Source organism: Anguilla rostrata, chromosome 5, assembly GCF_018555375.3.
Source record: "Anguilla rostrata isolate EN2019 chromosome 5, ASM1855537v3, whole genome shotgun sequence".
Taxonomy (NCBI): Eukaryota; Metazoa; Chordata; class Actinopteri; order Anguilliformes; family Anguillidae; genus Anguilla; species Anguilla rostrata.
Window position 1 is genome coordinate 27,777,320 of NC_057937.1, and position 27,855 is coordinate 27,805,174.

A 27,855-nucleotide genomic window follows, 5' to 3' on the forward strand; every position below is an offset into this window, starting at 1 on the left:
ATTGATGTCCTCATAATTTGCGCAATGTAGACTGCGACGAACATCCTCCCGCCTTTTTTTGCTATGTCCTTATAGCCTATCTCATGAAGACCGGATTTTCAGTGTATCTCAGTGTATGCTCACTTTCCCTCTATAGTTTGGGTGCTGAACTGCAGCTTCATACACATTTTCAGCACCTAATACACTAGTTCAGTGTCTCTGAGCCACCATCACTAATTGGCTGCAGTGGATGTCAATCAGAAAGAACGGCATCAGTGATTGGCTGCTGTTACATCACCATCTTCTACATGCTGATCACGTGACTGGAACAGGAAGCAGAAGCACGACCTCATGTTCCAGAAACTTCACAATTCTGTTTTAATGAAGAGGACGTCTGGAATCATCTCAAAGTTCGTTTTGCACACACGATGCTGGTAAATATTAGGCTATCTGCTAATTTATTTTTTTTGCACTATAGTTGAACACAAATGTTCAAATAAATGCCAAGCGCCAATGAGCACTTTTTATCATTAGATGTAGCCCTGGTAGCATGTTGCTAACAATTAAAAGTTGGTAATAGTATTTAATATTTAATGACTTTGATCTGGTTTCAGAAATTAATTTAATTTAATTGCAGGAAAATGTCCATTTACTGTTTGCTCTATCAGTAAAGTGAAAAAAGAGAGATCTATTTTTGTCATTATGCAGCAGCTAGGACAGCTGGCAGTGCACTCAAAATTAGCTAGCTAATTTAGCAATAAAAAGAAGATCAGGCATAGGCCTACATCTAATCTATACTTAATTTACAACCTAGCTTTAAAAAAATAACACATTTAGTTGTCTTCAGTTCTTACCTAGCTTCTTTTAAATTAGCCCTGATCTGATCCCTAGTAGAACAGCCTCCATTAAAGTAGACAACATGGCCTGTTCAGTCTACATTTCTGGCTCAATTTTAAATTAAAGTAGAGATTCTAATTTAGAAAGCCATATCTAGCTAGTCTGAATGGCATGGAAAGTGCTGGAAGCTGCAGAACTGTGTGTGAAATTGACTAACCTTACTGGTTAGACACCAGGACAAGTGCTGGTAAGTAGATGGAATGTATGCTAAATTTTAATTTAGCAGAGCAAAATGGCTTGTTAGTGGTGTTAGACCTTGTGATAGCATCAGCTAATGTCCATGTGATAAGAAAAAGTTTATTAAAATAATAAACCTGAGTCCGAGAATCGAACTAAATATGATAAATTCAATTACACGGTGAGTAGGCTGCTCGAAGTGGGTATAGGAAAAGAAAAAGCGAGAGCCCGCACTCAAAATTATATCCTAAATTATCTTGGCAACAACCCTTAATTATGGAAATTGGAAACAAACATGTTTCAGCTATCCTCAGTGTCTCAATGCTCACTGCTAAACCACTCTGTTTGTCTCTGATTTCAATAATTAAGGGCTGTTGCCAAGATATATATGAGATATTAAAGTATATTACACTATGTAACTTTTAACTGGTGGCTACGTGGTTGCAAGAACAGGCTAGGTTAGTCCAGATTAGGTTGGCTACCCTTTTTCTAGGCTCGCAGATTTCTGGTCGCTAGTATAAAAGCATAAAATAACAGCCCTGAAATTACAGCATGAAACAGAGAGACTGCAACAGCACACTCATTTTGTGTCTTCTATGTGAAGTGAGTACATGGTTAAACAGCAATATTTACCACGGGGTTCTTGGGATAATGTTACTGTCCATTTTAAACCATGGTAACTGAAGTGACACATGTGACAGATAATGTACAATATTAGCAATCATTTAACAGGCCTGTTGCATTTGAGTGAGAACAATAAACATACAAAATGAACAATAACCTGTTCTAAGCAACCAGATTTTGACTTGGTTTCCCACTGGACTGCCACACACATGCACACATATATTATTATATTATTAGGGGCCAAGCACCGAAGGTGCAGGGCACCTATTGTAATCGTTAGTATTATTAGGGGCCAAGCACCGAAGGTGCAGGGCACCTATTGTAATCGTTAGTATTATTATTATTATTATTATTATTTCTGCAATGCGAGTCTATGGCAGCCCATAGAACCCATTGGTGGATTTTTGTGAAATTTGGCACATTGATAAAGGACAGTCCAATCTATCCAGGCCACGAATTTGGGGTCAATCCAGCCAACTCTGTAGCGCCACCAACAGGCCAAACTTCAAGGTACATTACTGCTTATAACTTTTGAACCGTTTGTCCTAGAGTTGTGCCGATTGCTTCCGCTGAATCCTTGGGTCTTGCCGATTCCAATGCACCCATTGCCGTTAAAACGCGTCATAATAGATTTTCCGCCATTTTGAATAATTTAAAAAACCTACTTTTGTGAACTAGTCCTGGGGCGTTGATCCGATCATCACCAAATTCGGACCATATGATCTACAGATAGTCCTGACCAAAAGAAATTCACAGAATTTTGATGAAGCAATGTAAATGGCCACAATGAGCCAATGAAAATTGAGAAGGGCGTGGCTTGTAACATGAAGGTGTGTAAATTCTGAACGGTGTCACCTAACAGCATGAAACTTGGTAGGCACATCAGCAGCCATGAGTGGAGGCTAACCCTCCATTTTCGGCCCGATCAAGCGAAGTGGTGGCGCTAGAGAGCTCATTATCGGTTTAGGGCTAACCGCTAGGCCGATGTTTTCGAAACTCGGCACACATACATTGGGGCACTCTATGTGGACAGGGAGTAAAAATGACGCCGATTGGCCAAGAGGTGGCGCTGTCATGAGCAAAAAGGTGTTTTTCTTAGATAATTTTGAACAAGCATATCTCCGTCCCCATTTGAGCTACAGTCATGAAATTTTGCACATATGTGCAACTCGTCAAGGGTAACAAGTTTCTAATTAGGACCCATAAGCCCCGCCCATTAGATTTTTCGCAAATTAGATATTTCTTGTCCTAGAGCTGTGATCTTCCACTAATTAAACTGTTTTGACAAATGCTTCAAATGCTTTCTGCCATGGAAGTCTACGGCGGCCCGTATAACCGACTGGTCTGCTTTTACAAAACTTTGCAGAATGGTTGTGCCGTTCTCCCTGCGACGGACTGGTGTCGTCTTCTGGGGATCTTCCGGTTGCTTGTCGGCCAGGCGCCCCATTCGTGCTTGGCCCCGCCATTGCTGCTCGCAGCTATATTTATTAGGGGCCAAGCACCGAAGGTGCAGGGCACCTATTGTAATCGTTAGTATTATTATTATTATTATACTTTCTGCAATGGGAGTCTATGGCAGCCCATAGAACCCATTGGTAACTTTTTATGAAAATTTGCACATTGAAAAAGGACAGTCCAATCTATGCAGGCCTCGAATTTGGGGTCAATCCAGCCAACTCTGTAGCGCCACCAACAGGCCAAACTTCAAGGTACATTATTGCTCATAACTTTTGAACCGTTAGATCTAGAGTTGTGGGGATTGTTTCCCCTGAATCCTTGGGTCAAGCCGATTCCAAAGCACACATTGCCGTTAAAACGCGTCATAATAGATTTTCCGCCATTTTTAATTATTCAAAAAACCTACTTTTGCGAACTAGTCCTAGGGCGTTCATCCGATCAGCACCAAAATTGGTACGTATGATCTACAGATGGTGCTGACCAAAACTTATTCACAGAATTTTGATACAGCAATTTATTTGGCCACAATGAGCCAATGAATATTGAGGAGGGCGTGGTTTGTAATATGAAGGTGTGTACATTCTGAACGGATTGACCTAACACCACAAAACTTCACAGTCATATTAGGAGACATAAGGGGAGTCCATACCTCCATTTTAGGCCGGATCAAACAAAATGGTGGCGCTAGAGAGCTCATTTCCTGTTTTGGCCTAACCGCTAGGCCGATGTTTTCGAAACTCGGCACACACATATTGGGGCACTCTATATGGACAGGGAGGAACTATGAAGCCGATTGGCCAAGAGGAGGCGATGTCATGAGCAAAAAGGTGTTTTTCTTAGATAACTTTGAACAAGCGTATCTCCGTCCCCATTTGAGCTACAGTCATGAAATTTTGCACATATGTGCAACTCGTCAAGCGTAACAAGTTTCTAATTAGGACCCATAAGCCCCGCCAATTGGATCGTCCTCAAATTAGACATTTTTGAAAAATGCTTCAACTGCGTTCTGCCATAGAAGTCGACTTTTTAATGTCATTAAACATTACCGACAGCAGATGGCGCCATTTAGCTATAAAACGGTTACTTTTCACAAAGAAGTGGTTCAAGGGTATTAGAAATCCGAGTAGACACGGATACCCTTGGTGGATTTTTATGAAAATTGCCATGTTGATAAAGGACCGTCCAATGTATCCAGGCGTCGAATTTCGTGTCAATACATCCAACTCTGTAGCGCCACCAACAGGCCAAACCTTCAAGTGACAACCTTCAAGTAGCTGGCCAGCTGTCAAAGCTTGGATGCATATTATAATAATTAGGTTATATCACTGGTATTGTTTCATACAACCTCTATCTGGCATAACTAAAATGAGAAAAATACAATTTTTCGGTACCTATAGGCAGGTTGCAAAAAAGCAATGTTAACTTTTGCTAAGATTTATTAATGAGCAATGAGTATATCTATTGATTGATAATAACCACATAAATAATGATTACATTTATTTATTGTCATACCACTGAAAATACATACAATTGACAACATGAATAGCATTTCCAATAATAAATGTGATACAACTGAAGGTGCTAAAAACAATGGTTTCAGTAAATGCAATGACACATATTAAGGTGATTTCCAAAGAAATTGTCAAACCAGCAATGAAATTCTGGATAAAATAATACAAACATGACAACAGTATGATTACATTAGGAATAAAGTGTGAACAGGAATATGAGAACATTTCAGTCAACTTGGGAAAAAAATATCTTGCTTGACAAGCCGAGTCAAAATGAAAAGGGGATGGAATTTCCTTCCTAAGGAGTACAAATGTCTATAATACTCAAGAGGTCAGTATGGTCAAATGAGGTTCTTTGGGTTGTAAAGTCACATAAGAGTTGCTGTCTGTCAGCAGAGATGGAGGAGGAGCCTTCCAACACACCCTGTGGCAGGACTGGAGGTCGCACATGAGTGCTGTAGCCTAGGTACTAGCAACAGTTAATAAAGGCCCTCCAGACAACCAGGGGCCTCTGCACGTTAGGCAGCAGGCAGAAGACAACCCGGGGCCTCTGTAGGTCAGCCAGCAGGCAGTGGACAACCAGGGGCCTCTGCAGGTCAGGCAGCAGGCAGCGGACAGCCAGGGGCCTCTGCAGGTCAGGCAGCAGGCTGTGGACAACCAGGGGCCTATGTAGGTCAGGCAGCAGGCAGTGGACAATCAGGGGCCTCTGCAGGTCAGGCAGCAGGCAGTGGACAACCAGGGGCCTCTGCAGGTCAGGCAGCACGCAGTGGACAACCAGGGTCCTCTGCAGGTCAGGCAGCAGGAAGGTAGGGACCTCCAAGCCCAAGGATTGCACCAGCAGGTTTTGGTGTGGTGAGCTGGGAATCTCAAAGTACCCAGATGGTGCTTGCAGGTCAGGCCATGTAGTGTCAGGGGCTTGCAGGCTGCAGGTGGCGCTGGCAAAAATGACTACAACCAGGGAGGGATCTCCAGTCAACCAAATGGGAACACTGGATCAGACCGTGTTTAGTCTGGGTTCCAGAGCGGTGCTGGTGAGTTGGCCATACATGACATAGGGGCCTTCAGGAATCTTGGTGATGCTGCCAGGACAGGCACTGCTGAGCAGAACACCTCCAGGCCTAAAGTGATCACAGGCCGAACTGGTAGTGCTGAGGTAGGGGCCACAGGTTTGTGCTGGTGAGTTTGTCAGCGATGAGCCAAGATCTCCTAATTTTCATGGGGGCAGGCACATGCAGAGGTGGGCTCTGGGTTCCCGAGACAATGTAGGTCCAAGTAGCCATTGTGCACTGTGCTCATCTTGTGTCCTAGGGCTGTGATCTTCCACAAATTAAACTGTTTTGACAAATGCTTCAAATGCTTTCTGCCATGGAAGTCTATTGCGGCCCCTATAACCGACTGGTCGATTTTTACAAAACTTTGCAGAATGGTTGTGCCGTTCTCCCTGCGACGGACTGGTGTCGTCTTCAGGGGATCCTCCGGCTGCTTGTCGGCCAGGCGCCCCATTCGTGCTTGGCCCCGCCATTGCTGCTCGCAGCTATATTTGTTGTTATTATTGGAGAATCCCTGCTAATATTCATTGTTGTCTCTGAAAATACTGCAGCAGACATGTCAAAATGAAGAAGACAGCTGATGCCATAGATAATCGCCCCAAGAGAAAAGCCCTTGTTGGAAGAAAATTCATCAACCCCTTTAAAAGTAAGCTGAAGAAATCTTCATGTTGTTACTGAATAGTAACTAGCCTAAGTAGCCTAACCCCTGAGCAAGCACAAAAAAGCCTAACAGGAAATTTGCGAACACATCAATGTAGTGATTATGTTAAATGAAATATAACTGATTTAAATTATGAAACCAAGACAGTGGGTGAGCACATAATGAATTATTGTTTTTCAGTATGACTGGACGTAAGTTAAAAAGTAAGATCCCTTGCAGTAAATATGGGAGCATAAAATATGTGCTATTTTTTTTACATAATTGATTTCACTGCAGCTCTGCATCAAGGAATTTGCATAGATCCTTACTCTTTGCCAAATATATTTCTTCTAGCATAGAAGCTTCAAAAGAGGATGGATCACTCTGAAAACGTGTGAATGATCATCACGTAAATCCAAACTGCAACATGAAGAAAATAATTGTGGAAGGAAAGCCACATTTGTGCTTATTTGCCATTAAAACAATATCTCCATGTGAGGACATAACACAAATATGGGGATTCCTCTTGGCCATGGCATTTAAAGGTAAATTTGTATACTGTCAAAGTCAGCATGATTTGGCATTCAGATGTTTTTGCGCCCTTGGTTTGATGTAGGCCCTATTTCTACATGAAAAAGATTTGACATCTGACAATATTTTATTTGATTAAATTCTTTCATGTATGTCCTCAAGTGCTGAATGTGTCGGGCAAAATTTTGCTGAAATTTTGGTCCTTCCACTTCTGGAGGATAACTGCCAGACAAATGATCATAGTTAACTACATGGATTCTTAGTTTGATTGCCATGTTTTCACATTTGCTTTAGAACATTATCCTCTGTACCTTTACAGGAATCTTATACTGCCAGTACTATATCAGTACTGTCAAATTCATCCTCACCAGAGAATGAGAAGGTATGTTTGAGTGTTTTTCCCTTCCTAACATTGGCTAGATGATATAAATTGTGGGGGGTTATGCATGATACTGGGCTGGTTTTATGAGATCTATACTTCTCATGAATATACTCTAATGTCTATTGTTAGCCTGTTGAATGATGCTGAGTTATGAGGACAGTGCTACCTCCATTGACCTGTCATACAATGACTAGATTATAGTCTCGTGTTTGAAACAGCACTTGTGTGCTGTGGAATGGGCATTCCACTGTACTGAGTTATGAGGACAGTGATACCTCTGTTGACCTGTTATACAATGAATCGATCAGTGGTTCCCAGAATGTGATTTTAGGCTGTAGCATTAAAATTTGCCTTCACTGAACAATAGGGCCAAGCCCAAACAATGAAAAACAGCCCAAGACCAAGGGTTGTCCAGATATTTTAGTCATTGGGATGGCAGGTATGCCATCCCGCCAAGTTACGCCTTGGCAGGGGCATGCCCCGTACCTAGGCTATACAGCACCGAGAGTTTGGCACTTCTCAGGGTTCCCCACAGAAATAACCACAACAGCCACAGACGCTCAGCCATTAAAAACATTAAATTCTGTACATTCTGGCCCCATTTCAACAGACATATTTCATAAACAACTTCACATGTCCACACAATAAAGCCCCAAACTAAGGGGATTTTGCGTTTTCTCCTTCTCTTTCTTCTTCTCATTCTTATTTTTCCTGCCGCCTATCCCACTAACAACATGTCTCCCCATTGGACATTTTACCGACACCAGCCAAATCTTCACCTACACGACCCAATCAAAAACTTGCATACACACGCAAAATACCCATATATCTTTTTACTCTGAAACATTTCGAGCTGAAACAGCTAGTCTGCCTGTGGACTAGTGGGCAAGGTTACAGTCTTGGGAACATGGGCTCGTAGGTTCAAACCCAGCTAAGAACATGTTTCTTTAACCTGCTATTACCCTCACTAATAATTGTCTACTACTTCTCAATTATTGCTTTTGCACCATATCAACCCGCCGTTCACCGAACTTATACACTGCATTATGACGTACCGTCTGCACGTTCCGTTATTAACACGCTACAATATTGCAAAGCCATATGGATTCAACGGGAGCTCTTCTGTGCTTACTGGCCTGTGTTCTTCTTTAAAACCACGGACAGGTTTGCTAATGATATTTCACGCATTACATAGCTATGTCATGGTGCTGCACTAACAAAGTCACAGACTGGTAAACCTCCGGTTGAAGGATCGAATCCCGCCTGGCCCTCAGGCAGATAATTTCCTCTTTTACACTAACGTTTTCTTACGCGTCTGTTTCCTTTACCAAAACTCACTCATGACGCCAAGTTACGGTACTACAAACAATATAGGCTATCTTGCCTCACGGAAATTAAATAAGATGTATTCCAAAGCAATGCTACCCAATGTTTCCTCAATTCTTTCAAGAAAATTAAAACTACAAATACTGAACAATACTAGCTAGCTACCCAGTAACATCAACTATAGCCTACCAAGGCTAACTACAGTACGTCTAAGCCAGCTATTGCCGTAACGTTGAGGTTAACCACCTAGCTGACAAAATGTTCATTCTCGCGGAGTAATAACGGGGACGGAAACGAACGCGATCGTTCCTTTCTCGTCACCGATCATGAAATTCACCCACCTAACCTATATTAATTGTAATACCTAAACTCCAACTGATTTACATATAGGCTGGTCTACAGGTATCAACTATACCTTCTGACAATACTACAAATTATCTGATCAAAAAATCCGTGTTGTCTCAGCCAGGTGCCATTGAGTGCATTTCACACAATTCCTACAATCTAACATTACACTAATTCACCAAACGTAAACAATTCCATAACGAAACCATCTAGCTACAATTCCTACCCAAAATGCTAGCTGCCTACTTTGTCCGAAAATTTCTTTAAAAAGCTACAACAAAAACATGGTCATTTTCACATCGAAAACGGCTAGCCGCCGAGATTGCTGCTTACCGGCATTAGCCAGAATGCTTTCATTCATATTGTACAGCTGGCCAGCTACTTAGCTCAGCTTCATTAAACCAGATGCCAACCGTGCACAACGCTCTGTGATGTCAACTTCTAGGCTAATTATAATTTAAAACTACAAATACTGAACAATACTAGCTAGCTACCAAGTAACATCAACTATAGCCTACCAAGGCTAACTACAGTAAGTCTAAACCAGCTACTGCCCTAACTTTGAGGTTAGCCACCTAGCTGACAAAATGTTCATTCTCACGGAGTAATAACGGGGACGGAAACGAACACGATCGTTCCTTTCTCGTCACCGATCATGAAGTTCACCCACCTAACCTATATTTATTGTAATACCTAAACTCCAACTGATTTACGTATAGGCTGGTCTACAGGTATCAACTATACCTTCTGACAATACTACAAATTATCTGATCAAAAAATCCGTGTTGTCTCAGCCAGGTGCCATTGAGTGCATTTCACACAATTCCTACAATCTAACATTACACTAATTCACCAAACGTAAACAATTCCATAACGACACCATCTAGCTATAATTCCTACCCAAATGCTAGCTGCCTACTTTGTCCGAAAATTTCTTTAAAAAGCTACAACAAAAACATGATCATTTTCACATCGAAAACGGCTAGCCGCCGAGATTGCTGCTTACCGGCATTCTTGTAGCGTCAGGACCCGTTGATCACGCACTTCACATGAAATCCATTTCCCTAAACGTTCTCGCTGTGACTCGTATCGTCACATTTCTTCCTACAATATCCTGAGCGACTGCCTTGCTACAAAACAAACAAACAAAAAAAAAACCAGCATGCAAGCTGTAGTCAGATCAGACTTGTGCTGTGCACCAATAAGCGATTAGATTAATTCACGACCAGTCACTATCCAAATGACGATCTACATGCTTTTATCTGATACAGCCTATATTACGCTATGTCAAGTGAACTCAAATTATACACTGTGCTACAAAATCATTTCTCTTTACACAATGATGATATTGCTCTTTCCTGTTTCATATTTTTACTACCACGACGGCCTTCAGCTGCCCACCTACCCTCATTCAGCTTTTATGGACATTTTGAAAACATGAATGCTTCCGTATGGGCATAGGCATTCAATTCTTGTTGAATACTGCAAGTACTGACGATAATTACATTATTATTATTATTATTATTATTATTATTATTATTATTATTATTATTCATACAGTGAGACGAAGTTCTGTATGGAATACCTTACTTGTACCTTGTACCTTGTACCTTGTACCTTACCTTACTGAACCCGTGTTCCCGTGTAATGGAATATAGGCCTACATGAACACTCCACATTATATTAAGCTGATTCTTCAGATTTCACACCACAGGTGGACAGTGTGACATCATAATTTAACAGCACACTGCAGGTTCCTTCTTACTTGCATGAAACAGTACAACTTGAAGATTACATTTAGCCTACTTGATCAAAGCTGGGGTATTTCCAGGCCCACACTGGCTGATAACATTTTGAAAACACCAGGTGCACATCCTTGAAGAAGGACCAGATATAATGCTTGTTACAATTACGCTATTGTAAACTACTCTGTATGCTTTATTAATATTAGGCTAAGAATCTGCACTGTTGTGGCTCTGCTCACTCAACCACAAATACTTTCTACATAATGACTATCTTCTACAGCGTTCTCACCTAAGGTACAGTAAGTACATTTTTATTATATATTGGCACATTTCCTCAGGCACAGACTTGGTTTTACTCTTACTAAAGCAACAATAGGCCTGGGATACCTGCATTCTGCACCCAGTTACAGTATATCATAAAAAGCCAATTTTCTTAACCAGTAGTCACATTCCTTGCATTAATAGATTAACTGGCATTCTCTGCTTTTACTTTCATTATGTGTGTTTGACTGCTGTACTGAAACTGGAATTCCAGTATAGAAATTATATCTTTGTTGCTTATCACCTTAAATCAACCCATGGTTGTCATTGACACTTTATGGTTTGTTGCATTTCCAGTTTGTAACTACACAGGGTGCAGCACAGAAAAATGTAATAATATTCACTTCACTTTAAGTTAGCATAGTTTCATTACTGTAGTATTGTTTGATTAACGCACATATTCTGGTATAATAATAATAATAATAATAATAACTAGACAGTTCCTACAGAAATTGTGAAGTGTGGTTGCCGCCAATGCAAAGTTGACTTTGTGCTGAACAGAGTGAACAGTAGTAGGTAGTTGCTATGATGTTCTGGTGGTGACTATGGTGTTTAGGTGGTGTCTAGGGTGTTGCTAGGTGGTTGCAATAGAGTTTGAGGCGGTTGCTAGGGTGTTGCTAGGTGATTCTATGGAGTTCTAGGCAGTTGCTATGGAATTCTAGGCGGTTGCTAGGGGGTTCTAGGTGGTTGCTATGGAGTTCAAGGCAGTTGCTAGGATGTTGCTAGGTGGTTGATATGGTGTTCCAGGTGGTTGCTAGGGTGGTGCTAGGTGGTTGCAATGGAGTTCCAGGTGGTTGCTATGGAGCTCTAGGTGGTTGCTAAGATGTTGCTAGGTGGTTGCTATTGTGTTGCTAGGTGGTTGCTAAGATGTTGCTAGGTGGTTGCTATGGAGTTATAGGCTTTTGCTAGGGTGTTGCTAGGTGGTTGCTAGGGTATTCTAGGTGGTTGCTAGGATGTTGCTAGGTGGTTGCAATGGAGTTATAGGCGGTTGCTAGGGTGTTGCTAGGCGGTTATGGTGTTCCAGGTGGTTGCTAGGGTGGTGCTAGGTGGTTGCAATGGAGTTCCAGGTGGTTGCTATGGAGCTCTAGGTGGTTGCTAAGATGTTGCTAGGTAGTTGCTATTGTGTTGCTAGGTGGTTGCTAAGATGTTGCTAGGTGGTTGCTATGGAGTTATAGGCTTTTGCTAGGGTGTTGCTAGGTGGTTGCTAGGGTATTCTAGGTGGTTGCTAGGATGTTGCTAGGTGGTTGCAATGGAGTTATAGGCGGTTGCTAGGGTGTTGCTAGGCGGATATGGTGTTCCAGGTGGTTGCTAGAGTGTTGCTAGGTGGTTGCTAGGGTATTCTAGGTGGTTGCTAGGGTGTTGTTAGGTGGTTGCTATGGAGTTCTAGGTGGTTGCTATGGTGTTGCTAGGTGGTTGCTATGGAGTTCAAGGCGGTTGCTAGGGTGTTGCTAGGCATTTGCTATGGAGTTATAGGCGGTTGCTAGAGTATTTTTGGTGGTTGCTAGGATGTTGCTAGGTGGTTGCTATGGAGTTATAGGCGGTTCCTAAGGTGTTGCTAGGCAATTGTTATGGTGATCCAGGTGGTTGCTAGGGTATTCTAGGTGGTTGATAGGGTCTTGCAAGGTGGTTGCTATGGTATTCTCCGTGGTTGCTAGGGTTTTGCAAGGTGGTTGCTATGGTGTTGCTAAGTGGTTGCTATGGAGTTATAGCCGGTTGCTAGGGTGTTGGTATGCATTTGTTATGCTGTTCCAGGTGGTTGCTAGGGTATCGCTAGGTGGTTGCTAGGATGTTGCTAGGTGGTTGCTATGGAGTTATAGGAGCTTACTAGGGTTTTCTAGGTGGTTGCTACGGGGTTCTAAGCAGTTGCTATGGTGTTCCTGGTGGTTGCTAGGGTGTTGCTAGGTGGTTGCTATGGACTTCTAGGTAGTTGCTAGGGTGTTGCTAGGTGGTTGCTATGCAGTTCTAGGTAGTTGCTAGGGTGTTGCTAGGGGGTTGCTAGGTTGTTCTAGGTCCTTGCTATGGTGTTGCTAGGTCATTGCTATGGAGTTACAGGCGGTTGCTAGGATGTTGCTAGGGGGTTGCTATGGAGTTCTAGGCAGTTGCTAGGTCTTTACTGAGTCCAAGTTATGAAATATCAAACATCGGCCAATCAGGAAGGGGGGCGAGGCTTATCTCCACCAATCGACAAAGGACTCTCTACCATGTCCAATGATGCATTGCACAATTTGTGGGCAATTTTTCCCCATAGAGATGAATGGCAGAATGTTCAAATCTAGAGAGAGACCAGAGTACTGCTGCTAGAAAACAGAGCATTGTGACATCACAAAGGTGAGAAGACAGCATTATGACATCACAAGGGTGAACATTCCGCCATTCATTCTCTAAAATTTCCCAAAAAAAGTCACATCAAGCACAACAACCTAGCAACCACCTGGAACACCATAACAACTGCCTAGCAACACCCTAGCAACCGCCTATAACTCCATAGCAACCACCTAGCAACATCCTAGCAACCACCTAGAATGCCCTAGCAGATACTCCTCCCAGAGTTTTCGCACCACATACACGTGCAATATGTCAAATCGAGCGGCTTGATCGGGAATGGTGGGCTTTTACTTTGTGGAAAGTTTGGGTGGACAGTTTTTGAGAAATTTGACATTTTTTGGGAAATTTTTCCCATAGAGAATGAATGGCGGAATGTTCACCCTTGTGATGTCACAATGCTGTCTTCTCACCTTTGTGATGTCACAATGCTCTGTTTTCTAGCAGCAGTACTCTGGTCTCTCTCTAGATTTGAACATTCTGCCATTCATCTCTATGGGGACAAATTGCCCACAAATTGTGCAATGCCTCATTGGACATGGTAGAGAGTCCATTGTCCATTGGTGTAGATCAGCCTCGCCCCCATTCCTGATTGGCCGATGTTTGATATTTCATAACTTTTGAACCGTTTGTCATAGAGAATTATGGGTCGCGTCATTGGACTCAGTAAAGACCTAGCAACTGCCTAGAACTCCATAGCAACCCCCTAGCAACATCCTAGCAACCGCCTGTAACTTCATAGCAACGACCTAGCAACACCCTAGCAACCACCTAGAACACCCTAGCAACCGGCTATAACTCCATAGCAACCACCTAGCAACACCCTAGCAACCACCTGGAACACCATAGCAAATGCCTAGCAACACCCTGGCAACCACCTAGAACACCGTAGCAACCGCCTAGAACTCCATAGCAACCACCTAACAACACACTAGCAACCACCTGGAACACCATAGCAACCACCTAGCAACACCCTAGCAACAACCTGGAACACCATAACAACTGCCTAGCAACACCCTAGCAACCGCCTATAACTCCATAGCAACCACCTAGCAACACCCTAGCAACCACCTAGAACACCCTAGCAACCACCTAGAACTCCTTAGCATCCACCTAGCAACACCATAGCAACCACCTAGAATTCCATAGCAACCACCTAGCAACACCCTAGCAACCACCTGGAACACCATAGCAACCACCTAGCAACACCCTAGCAACAACCTGGAACACCATAACAACTGCCTAGGAACACTCTAGCCACCGGCTGTAACTCCATAGCAACCACCTAGCAACACCATAGTAACCACCTAGAACTTCATAGCATCCACCTAGCAACACCCTAAAAACCACCTGGAACACCATAACAACTGCCTAGCAACACCCTAGCAACCGCCTATAACTCCATAGCAACCACCTAGCAACATCCTAGCAACCACTTAGAATACCCTAGCAACCCCCTAGAAACATCCTAGCAACCACCTAGAACTCCATAGCAACCACCTATAAACACCCTAGCAACCGCCTATAACTCCATAGCAAATGCCTAGCAACACCCTAGCAACCGGCTATAACTCCATAGCAACCACCTACCAACACCCTAGCAACCACCTAGAACTCCATAGCAACCACCTAACTAACCCTCAACTAACCTAGCCCTGTCTTGCTTTTTAAAATGGTGCGGTCGCGCAGTGTAGATATAGGGTTTTTCCAAGACCCTCTGAACTGGCCAGCTAGCTTTGTGATTCGCCGTCACTCGTCACAGCATACCGTGAGTAAAACACTGATCAAGTATTCATGAAGGGTTAATTTAGCTCTGAATACGTGTGTTGCAAATGAACTTGTTGCCGTGATGTTATATCATGTATACCATACTATGTCTCTGCTCATGCTACAGAACCTGTTCACTCCGTTCAGCGCAAAGTCGACTTTGCGTTGGCGGCAACCACACTTCACAATTTCTGCAGGAATTGTCTAGTTAGTGTGGTTGCCTTAGGCAAGCACACTACTATTATTGCACATATTATTAGTGTGGTTGCCTTAGGCAAACACACTATTATTATTGCACATATTATTTATTTATTTATTATTATTCCGCCCATTTTTGGGACCGCTACTCTTCCCAGAATTTTCGCACCACATACACGTGCAATATGTCAAATCGAGCGGCGGGAATGGTGTGCTATTACTTTGTGGAAAGATTGGTTGCACGGTTTTTGAAAAATTTGAATTTTTGTGGGCAATTTTTCCCCATAGGGAATGAATGGCGGAATGTTCACCGTTGTGATGTCACAATGCTCTGTCTTCTCACCCTTGTGATGTCACAATGCCCTGTCTTCTAGCAGCAGTACTCTGGTCTCTCTCTAGATTTGAACATTCTGCCATTCATCTCTATAGGGAAAAATTGCCCACAAATTGTGCAATGCCTCATTGGACATGGTAGAGAGTCCTTTGTCCATTGGTGGAGATCAGCCTTGCCCCGCTTCCTGATTGGCCGATGTTTGATATTTCATAACTTTTCAACCGTTTGTCATAAAGAACTGGGGGTCGCGTCATTGGACTCAGTAAAAACCTAGCAACCGCCTAGAACTCCATAGCAACCCCCTAGCAACACCCTACCAACCACCTAGAACACCCTAGCAACCGGCTATAACTCCATAGCAACCACCTAGCAACACCCTAGCAACCACCTGGAACACCATAGCAACCCCCTAGCAACACCCTGGCAACCACCTAGAACACCGTAGCAACCGCCTAGAACTCCATAGCAACCACCTAACAACACACTAGCAACCACCTGGAACACCATAGCAACCACCTAGCAACACCCTAGCAACAACCTGGAACACCATAACAACTGCCTAGCAACACCCTAGCAACCGCCTATAACTCCATAGCAACCACCTAGCAACACCCTAGCAACCACCTAGAACACCCTAGCAACCACCTAGAACTCCTTAGCATCCACCTAGCAACACCATAGCAACCACCTAGAATTCCATAGCAACCACCTAGCAACACCCTAGCAACCACCTGGAACACCATAGCAACCACCTAGCAACACCCTAGCAACAACCTGGAACACCATAACAACTGCCTAGGAACACTCTAGCCACCGGCTGTAACTCCATAGCAACCACCTAGCAACACCATAGTAACCACCTAGAACTTCATAGCATCCACCTAGCAACACCCTAAAAACCACCTGGAACACCATAACAACTGCCTAGCAACACCCTAGCAACCGCCTATAACTCCATAGCAACCACCTAGCAACATCCTAGCAACCACTTAGAATACCCTAGCAACCCCCTAGCAACATCCTAGCAACCACCTAGAACTCCATAGCAACCACCTATAAACACCCTAGCAACCGCCTATAACTCCATAGCAAATGCCTAGCAACACCCTAGCAACCGGCTATAACTCCATAGCAACCACCTACCAACACCCTAGCAACCACCTAGAACTCCATAGCAACCACCTAACTAACCCTCAACTAACCCTAGCCCTGTCTTGCTTTTTAAAATGGTGCGGTCGCGCAGTGTAGATATAGGGTTTTTCCAAGACCCTCTGAACTGGCCAGCTAGCTTTGTGATTCGCCGTCACTCGTCACAGCATACCGTGAGTAAAACACTGATCAAGTATTCATGAAGGGTTAATTTAGCTCTGAATACGTGTGTTGCAAATGAACTTGTTGCCGTGATGTTATATCATGTATACCATACTATGTCTCTGCTCATGCTACAGAACCTGTTCACTCCGTTCAGCGCAAAGTCGACTTTGCGTTGGCGGCAACCACACTTCACAATTTCTGCAGGAATTGTCTAGTTAGTGTGGTTGCCTTAGGCAAGCACACTACTATTATTGCACATATTATTAGTGTGGTTGCCTTAGACAAACACACTATTATTATTGCACATATTATTTATTTATTTATTATTATTCCGCCCATTTTTGGGACCGCTACTCTTCCCAGAATTTTCGCACCACATACACGTGCAATATGTCAAATCGAGCGGCGGGAATGGTGTGCTATTACTTTGTGGAAAGATTGGTTGCACGGTTTTTGAAAAATTTGAATTTTTGTGGGCAATTTTTCCCCATAGGGAATGAATGGCGGAATGTTCACCGTTGTGATGTCACAATGCTCTGTCTTCTCACCCTTGTGATGTCACAATGCCCTGTCTTCTAGCAGCAGTACTCTGGTCTCTCTCTAGATTTGAACATTCTGCCATTCATCTCTATAGGGAAAAATTGCCCACAAATTGTGCAATGCCTCATTGGACATGGTAGAGAGTCCTTTGTCCATTGGTGGAGATCAGCCTTGCCCCGCTTCCTGATTGGCCGATGTTTGATATTTCATAACTTTTCAACCGTTTGTCATAAAGAACTGGGGGTCGCGTCATTGGACTCAGTAAAAACCTAGCAACCGCCTAGAACTCCATAGCAACCCCCTAGCAACACCCTACCAACCACCTAGAACACCTAGCAACCGGCTATAACTCCATAGCAACCACCTAGCAAACCCTAGCAACCACCTGGAACACCATAGCAACCCCCTAGCAACACCCTGGCAACCACCTAGAACACCGTAGCAACCGCCTAGAACTCCATAGCAACCACCTAACAACACACTAGCAACCACCTGGAACACCATAGCAACCACCTAGCAACACCTAGCAACAACCTGGAACACCATAACAACTGCCTAGCAACACCCTAGCAACCGCCTATAACTCCATAGCAACCACCTAGCAACACCCTAGCAACCACCTAGAACACCCTAGCAACCACCTAGAACTCCTTAGCATCCACCTAGCAACACCATAGCAACCACCTAGAATTCCATAGCAACCACCTAGCAACACCCTAGCAACCACCTGGAACACCATAGCAACCACCTAGCAACACCCTAGCAACAACCTGGAACACCATAACAACTGCCTAGGAACACTCTAGCCACCGGCTGTAACTCCATAGCAACCACCTAGCAACACCATAGTAACCACCTAGAACTTCATAGCATCCACCTAGCAACACCCTAAAAACCACCTGGAACACCATAACAACTGCCTAGCAACACCCTAGCAACCGCCTATAACTCCATAGCAACCACCTAGCAACATCCTAGCAACCACTTAGAATACCCTAGCAACCCCCTAGCAACATCCTAGCAACCACCTAGAACTCCATAGCAACCACCTATAAACACCCTAGCAACCGCCTATAACTCCATAGCAAATGCCTAGCAACACCCTAGCAACCGGCTATAACTCCATAGCAACCACCTACCAACACCCTAGCAACCACCTAGAACTCCATAGCAACCACCTAACTAACCCTCAACTAACCCTAGCCCTGTCTTGCTTTTTAAAATGGTGCGGTCGCGCAGTGTAGATATAGGGTTTTTCCAAGACCCTCTGAACTGGCCAGCTAGCTTTGTGATTCGCCGTCACTCGTCACAGCATACCGTGAGTAAAACACTGATCAAGTATTCATGAAGGGTTAATTTAGCTCTGAATACGTGTGTTGCAAATGAACTTGTTGCCGTGATGTTATATCATGTATACCATACTATGTCTCTGCTCATGCTACAGAACCTGTTCACTCCGTTCAGCGCAAAGTCGACTTTGCGTTGGCGGCAACCACACTTCACAATTTCTGCAGGAATTGTCTAGTTAGTGTGGTTGCCTTAGGCAAGCACACTACTATTATTGCACATATTATTAGTGTGGTTGCCTTAGGCAAACACACTATTATTATTGCACATATTATTTATTTATTTATTATTATTCCGCCCATTTTTGGGACCGCTACTCTTCCCAGAATTTTCGCACCACATACACGTGCAATATGTCAAATCGAGCGGCGGGAATGGTGTGCTATTACTTTGTGGAAAGATTGGTTGCACGGTTTTTGAAAAATTTGAATTTTTGTGGGCAATTTTTCCCCATAGGGAATGAATGGCGGAATGTTCACCGTTGTGATGTCACAATGCTCTGTCTTCTCACCCTTGTGATGTCACAATGCCCTGTCTTCTAGCAGCAGTACTCTGGTCTCTCTCTAGATTTGAACATTCTGCCATTCATCTCTATAGGGAAAAATTGCCCACAAATTGTGCAATGCCTCATTGGACATGGTAGAGAGTCCTTTGTCCATTGGTGGAGATCAGCCTTGCCCCGCTTCCTGATTGGCCGATGTTTGATATTTCATAACTTTTCAACCGTTTGTCATAAAGAACTGGGGGTCGCGTCATTGGACTCAGTAAAAACCTAGCAACCGCCTAGAACTCCATAGCAACCCCCTAGCAACACCCTACCAACCACCTAGAACACCCTAGCAACCGGCTATAACTCCATAGCAACCACCTAGCAACACCATAGCAACCACCTAGCAACACCCTAGCAACCCCCTGGAACACCATAGCAACCACCTAGCAACACCCTAGCAACCACCTGGAACACCATAACAACTGCCTAGCAACACCCTAGCAACCACCTAGAACTCCATAGCAACCACTTAACAACACCATAGTAACCATCTAGAACTCCATAGCAACCACCTAACAACACACTAGCAACCACCTGGAACACCATAGCAAATGCCTAGCAACACCCTAGCAACCGGCTATAACTCCATAGCAACCACCTATCAACACCATAGCAACCACCTAGAACACCATAGCAACCATCTAGCAACACCCTAGCGACCACCTGGAACACCATAGCAACCACTTAGCAACACCCTAGCAACAACCTGGAACACCATAACAACTGCCTAGCAACACCCTAGCAACCACATATAACTCCATAGCAACCACCTAGCAACATCCTAGCAACCACCTAGAATACCCTAGCAACCGGCTATAACTCCATAGCAACCACCTAGCAACACCATAGCAACCACCTAGCAACACCCTAGCAACCACCTGGAACACCATAGCAACCACCTAGCAACACCCTAGCAACCACCTGGAACACCATAACAACTGCCTAGCAACACCCTAGCAACCACCTAGAACTCCATAGCAACCACTTAACAACACCATAGTAACCATCTAGAACTCCATAACAACCACCTAACAACACACTAGCAACCACCTGGAACACCATAGCAAATGCCTAGCAACACCCTAGCAACCGGCTGTAACGCCATAGCAACCACCTAGCAACACCCTAGCAACCACCTAGCAACACCATTGTAACCACCTAGAACTCTATAGCAACCCCCTAGCAACACCCGAACAACCACCTAGAACACCCTAGCAACCGCCTAGAACTCCATAACAACCACTTAACAACACACAAGCAACCACCTGGAACACCATAGCAAATGCCTAGCAACACCCTAGCAACCGGCTATAACTCTATAGCAACCACCTAGCAACACCATAGCAACCGCCTAGAACTCCATAGCAACCACCTAGCAACACCCTAGCAACCACCTGGAACACCATAGCAACCATCTAGCAACACCCTAGCCAACCACCTGGAACACCATAACAAATGCCTAGCAACACCCTAGCAACCAGCTATAACTCCATAGCAACCACCTAGCAAAACCCTAGCAACCACCTGGAACACCATAACAACTGCCTAGCAACACCCTAGAACTCATAGCAACACCCTAGCAACCGCCGACAACTCCATAGCAACCATCTAGCTACAGCATAGCAACCGCCTAGAACACCGTAGCAACCACCTAAATCTCCATAGCAACGACCAAGCAACACCCTAACAACTGCGTAGAACTTCATATCAATCACCTAGCAACACCCTAGCAACTGCTTAGAACTCCATAGCAACCACCTAGCAAGACCCTAGCAACCGCATATTACTCCATAGCAACCATCTAGCTACAGCATAGCAACCGCCTAGAACACCCCAGCAACCACCTAAATCTCCATAGCAACGACCTAGCAACACCCTAACAACTGCGTAGAACACCCTAGCAACTGCCTAGAACTCCATAGCAACCACCTAACAACACACTAGCAACCACCTGGAACACCATAGCAAATGCCTAGCAACGCCCTAGCAACCGGCTATAACTCTATAGCAACCACCTAGCAACACCATAGCAACCACCTAGAACTCCATAGCAACCACCTAGCAACACCCTAGCAACTGCCTATAACTCCATAGCAACCACCTAGCAACATCCTAGCAACCACCTGGAACACCATAACAACTGCCTAGTAACACCCTAGCAACCGCCTATAACTCCATAGCAACCACCTAGCAACATCCTAGCAACACCCTAGCAACCACCTGGAAAACCATAACAACTGCCTAGCAACACCCTAGCAACCGCCTATAACTACATAGCATCCTCCTAGCAACCACCTAGCAACACCCTAGCAACCGCCTATAACTCCATAGCAACCACATAGCAACATCCTAGCAACCACCTAGCAACACCCTAGCAACCACCTGGAACACCATAACGGCCTAGCAACACCCTAGCAACCGCCTATAACTCCATAGCAACCACCTAGCAACATCCTAGCAACCGCCTAGAATTCCATAGAAACCACCTAGAACTCCATAGAACCACCTAACAACACCCTAGCAACCGCCTCAAACATCATAGCAACTACCTACCACTGTTCACTCTGTTCAGCACAAAGTCGACTTTGCATTGGCGGCAACCACACTTCACAATTTCTGCAGGAATTGTCTAGTTATTATTATTATTATTCCACCCACTTTTTTTTACTCCTCCCAGAGTTTTCGCACCACATACAATAATGTCAAATCGAGCGGCTTGATCGGGAATGGTGTGCTATTACTTTGTGGAACGTTTGGCCGGATGGTGCATACAGTCATTTGATACATGATGCCCATTGTCATTTGCTACTCAAATATATATCCAGTATTAAATGTATTGTCTTTGTGTCATTACTATTCCAATTTTAACTACTCCTGTATTTCTTCACTCACAGGTGGACATTTACAGATCAACATAATTTCTCCCAAAATAAGAAAAAAACACGCATTCTATCATGCAAAGTCATAAAGCTAAAGTGGAACAAATTTGGTCTAATCATAACTACTATCGTGCATCAGTCAAGACAAAATCACAATGTGCAAGACATGAACAATACCATCGTGCAACTGTTCATGTGCAACGACATCATGTAAAGCCTTCAGGCTTTTACGGCTCTCGATCTCATATCGATGCACCGCGACCAAAGCCTGCAGAAACTCGTACCTCTTTCTTCAATACTGAATCACAGCGACCAAAGCCCACAGAGTCTCATACCTCTTTTGTCAGGACTGAAACTCAGCGACCACAACACAAAGTGTCTTGCACCTCTTTCTCTCAGGCTGATTCACAAAGGCAATTTCAGCACGTTGAGCATGAGGGTAAAACACAGCGGCAGCTTGCACAACAATATCAAGAAAATGAGACTCGGAAAAAAATTACACACCATCAGAAGGACATAGACTTCCCTAGGCCACATTCTCCATCTGGTTCACAAATGCAAACACAATGGCAGCATATCAGTCAGTCACAATGCTCTTCCCCTGCTCTCTATGAGAACTTTTTTTCTGATGAGCCATTACCACCGTACGTTGTCTCTTTTTCCACGTCTTCTAAAGGTGAAACACATCTGAAACCCAAACAACATACACATCAGGCACCTGTGTCAGGGGAACAACAGGAAGATTTTACTCAAGCTGAAGCACCACAACCAAAGTTTAGAGCTTTTGGAAAAAGTGTTTTTCCTGTTTAACAAAACCAAAAGACACTGAGACTGATGGATCATTTTACAAACCTACTGAACAGATAAAACCCAAAGAACTCAGCCAGGCACCATCATTTCATGCATATCCCAAAGGATGTTCAGAGAACGACCAGCAATAGAAAAATACCTCGCTAGAAAATGCTATGGCTAAGAGTAAACGAGAACGAAAACAAGAAACCAAGAAAATCCAGAAGCAATGCGTCAGCGTGTTCAAGAGCACTACCAAGACAATCCAGAAGCAAAGCGTCAGCAGGTTCGGCGGCACTACCAAGACAATCCAGAAGCAAAGCGTCAGCAAGTCCGGGAGCACTACCAAGACAATCCAGAAGCAAAGCGTCAGCAAGTCCGGGAGCACTACCGAGACAATCCAGAAGCAAAGCGTCAGCAGGTTCGGGAGCACTACCAAGACAATCCAGAAGCAAAGCGTCAGCAGGTTCAGGAGCACTACCAAGACAATCCAGAAGCAAAGCGTCAGCAGGTTCAGGAGCACTACCAAGAAAATCCAGAAGCAAAGCGTCAGCAGGTCCGGGAGCACTACCAAGACAATCCAGAAGCAAAGCGTCAGCAGGTCCGGGAGCACTACCAAGAGAATCCAGAAGCAAAGTGTCAGCAGGTTCGGGAACACTACCGACACAATCCAGAACCAAAGCGTCAGCTGGTCCGGGAGCACTACCGACACAATCCAGAAGCAAAGCGTCAGCAGGTTCGGGAGCACTACCAAGAAAATCCAGAAGCAAAATGTCAGCAGGTCCGGGAGCACTACCAAGACAATCCAGAACCAAAGCGTCAGCTGGTCCGGGAGCACTACCGACACAATCCAGAAGCAAAGCGTCAGCAGGTTCGGGAGCACTACCGACACAATCCAGAAGCAAAGCGTCAGCGTGTTCGAGACCATTACCAACTCAACCGTGAACCATGTCAACAAGTACGGGAACATTACCGAAACAATCCTGAACCAAAGAGAAAAAAAGTACAAGAGTATTATCAAGAAAATCCTGCAGCAATTCTACAGCAGAAGCAGAAACGTTACCAAATTAATCTTCAAGATCAATGGGAAAAATATTGTGCTAATCCACAAAGGAGACAACTGCAGTACAAGCAACATCAAAAGAGAAAACGACACAGCAAAAGTCGGAATGTTTACCGAAGGATCAAAAAACTCTCCACCATATACACAAGAAAACGAAGTTCACAGATTCGTTTCCATAAACAGTTTTTTATCAAGCAACTAACTCAGGAACTTGAAAGGCCACAGTACTGCTGACAAACGTATGATGGCAACATACTCTGTTGAATTTGCACTCCAAGTCTTGAAGAAATTGAACAGGCAATTAGTTAAGGATTTTTCTGGTTTGCAAAGGAAAGTGCATGTCATCTTAAACCAAACATATGCGCAGGATAATGATGATGAAAAGGCTCATGTGCTATGTGGCCCAAGTCTACACACAAGTAATACTGAGTCCTACTATTGGGAAGCAGCCTATGACAAAGCAGCTTTTCCCTGCATTCCCATTGATGAGAAGGGACAAGGCCATGTTTTCTCTTATGTACTAATTCAGCATCCAACAAGTAATGATGAAACTGGGCCATTGTTTTCTGAGGCTGATGACAAATATGAGGAGGGGAAAAACAAATCAAAAAGACATTGTCAAAAGTGGCTAAGTAATGACAACATTTGTCGAATTGACACAAGCACTGAACTTCCCTTATCTTCTCAACATTCTTCAAAGAATAACCTCTGCAGATCCAAGCAAAGCATGGCATGCACATTTCTGAAAACTTTTGATGATTGCAACAATGGAGGATTCCGCTCTCCTGACAGACTAGGCCATCATATCACATGTTACATGTCTGACAGCACCTGCAACTCACCTTTTCGTTACTTGTATACTCTTGGCACTCATTTCCCTCAGATAAGGACTCTTGTGAAAAACATCTACTCTGTGTTGACTATCTATGACAAGTCCACTTCTTTGCAGAAGGCCTTGGAGAAAGGTGATATGGACAGAATAGAAGAGATCCGCAAACCTTTCTCCAAATCCACAAATCTGACAAATTCAAAGGAACATGGCACATCACACTTAAATGAAGCATTGATACTACAAAAATACAGGACCCAATTTGCAACATATGCAAAATGTGTAGCTGACACACCAAAACATGCTTGTGCTTCCTGTGATAAACTGTGACCTTGAAGCACCTGTACTCAGAGAACGTGTCTTAAAATGGCAGAACCATAAGTGCAACAAATACTGTCTGAGGTCAAAGAAACAAAAGAAGGGGATGGTGTCTGTCTGCCGATTTGGTTTTCCATGACCACAGCAAACAGAAATGGTCATCTGAGATGTTTCTGTGGCGATTGCTGGACGAAGAGCATTGAAATCTCACAGCAGGTTATATGATCTCCCCAGAGACTTTGCACAAGCAAGAATCAATGATTACAATCCAGCTCTTATGCTGGCTTGGGAAGGCAATATGGATATTCAGTTCATTGGTGAGCACTCAGCAGCACTTAACTACTACATTACAAAATACATCTCAAAGCCTGAGAAGAGTTATGCACTGGGTATCATGAATGACATCAACTCAAACAAGCCTTTAACTAGCAGACTTTGGAACATAGCAGTCCGTAGCTTGTCCAATAGAGAATGTGGAGCACTTGAAGCTGCAGACAACTTGCTTGGCATTCCTCTACATGGAAAGGGATCCAGACACAACTATCAAGTGGGTTGATGTGTCTATCATCAGAAGCCAGCGACTACTGTCAAAGGCAGACATTGATTCTCTTGTTGAAGAACGTCCTGACTCGACAGAGATCTTCTTTCCTTCTTGGACTGACACATACTATCCACAGCGTCCTGAATCTATGAATGACACAAGTCTCTATGATTTCATTGCATGGCATGACATTGTTAAAGAAAAGCCCTCAGATGAAAACATCACGTGATATCAGTTTCCCTTCGGATACCTCAAAAAAAGACCAAAGCCCTATCTCATCAACCATTACCACTACAATGTCAACAATCAGCCAGAAAACTACTTCCATGCCATTCTGCTTCTCTTCAAGCCATGGAGAGACACATCAGAGCTTCTTCCTCAAGGGATCACATCCTACGTTGATGCATTCCACACGTGTAAGGATAGTCTTCGACAAGCAATGTCATACCATGATCAACTGCAAGAAATTTCTGCAGCAGAACAGCACTTAAACCAACTTGTGGAAAAAAAACAAAAAGAAATGGAAGCTGAAGAAAATGACTCTGATCTAGAGGGGGCTGAGAATCCACTTCAGTTTGTTCCCATGCAGGTTGCAGAAGCAATGGCTGAATTCAGAGATGGAGCAGCACAACCTCTCCATGAAGATGTGGATGACATGATTGCCAACTTAAATCTGGACCAGCATAAAGTGTTTAACCACATTGTTCAGATTTTAGAAGCACAAACTGAAACAAACGGTCCAGTTCTCCGCATGTTTGTGAGTGGCACCAGAGGCACTGGAAAGAGTTACGACATAAAAACTGTCACTGCTTGGGTTAGACAAAAAATAAAGAAGGAAGTGGCTATTACAGCTCCCACAGGAGTAGCAGCATACAATATCAATGGCATGACAATTCACAGGTTGCTAATGCTCCCAGTAGAACATGGACAAACACCCACTTATCGGACCCTTTCAGATGAAGTGCTTCACTGTCTTCGTTCTGACTTGAGAGATGTCAAACTCCTCATAATTGATGAGGTATCAATGATTTCAAATGTCACTCTGTTGCACATTCACCTGCGTCTATCAGAAATGTTTGAGACTACCAATGCAAATGATGGCTGGTTTGGAAAAATCAATCTTTCTCTTGGGAGACTTACTTCAGCTTCCTCCTGTGCACGAGAAACCACCTTTTGTCCCACTTACACAAGAAGAAGTACACAAACTGGTTCTATGGGGTCCGTAGACCTTTGGCAGTTGTTCACATATGATGAACTGACGATCAATATGAGGCAAAAGCAAGATGTAGATTATGCACAGTTGCTTAATTGTGCCAGACTTGGAGCAACAAACAGCAGTGACCATGCTATGTTGCGTTCACGACTCATACCCATTGCTGGAAGTGACATTTCCACCTGTAAAAAAGAGATCATTTAGTACATGAAACAATTGGATTAGAAAAGATGCAAACGCAACATGCCTTATGCCCACACTAAACGCCTGTAATCAGATACAAAATGCAATGCTGGATAGCATGCCTGGGGAGGACATTCATCTTGTAGAAATTGACAGTGTGGACTGCCCACAAAAAATAAAGAAAACTGTCTCAAAGAAATTAAGCAACTACAAGGATGACTGCAGTCACACTGCAGGATTGGAAACTTATACGGGTGAAAATAGGCTGCAAACTGATGCTTCAGAGAAATATTGACATTTCCAAAGGTCTTATTAATGGGGCCATAGGGAAACTTCAGGCTGTTTCTTACTACATTGAAAATCCTCACATTGTGAAATCAATAACTATTGCATTCAACAATGGAGTGACACACACATTTGAAAGAACAAGTTCCAAGTTTGAAGTCATGGACAGAGCATACATTGTTCGAGAACAGTTCCCTGTTATTGGTGCCCATGCAATCACTATTCACAAATGCCAAGGCATGACACTACACACAGTGTTGACAGACCTTGGTAACTCCATTTTCTCCAGTGCCCAAAGTTTTGTTGCTCTATCCAGGGTAACTTCTTTGAGTGGACTTCACCTGATTAACTTTGACCCTGCCTCCATTACAGCACTTCCGGCTGCTGTTGCAGAGTAC

The 27,855-nt window shown here is 43.8% G+C and overlaps 1 long non-coding RNA gene across 1 annotated transcript in view; it reads left to right on the forward strand.

The window, feature by feature from the left end:
• The first annotated feature begins 214 nt into the window (after positions 1-214).
• Positions 215-27,855, forward strand: part of LOC135255029 (uncharacterized) — a 32,713-nt gene continuing 5,072 nt past the window's right edge. The window contains exons 1-2 of the long non-coding RNA XR_010330049.1: positions 215-413; positions 7,186-7,248. This is a non-coding gene — a long non-coding RNA (uncharacterized LOC135255029). The remainder of the gene's footprint in view (positions 414-7,185; positions 7,249-27,855) is intronic.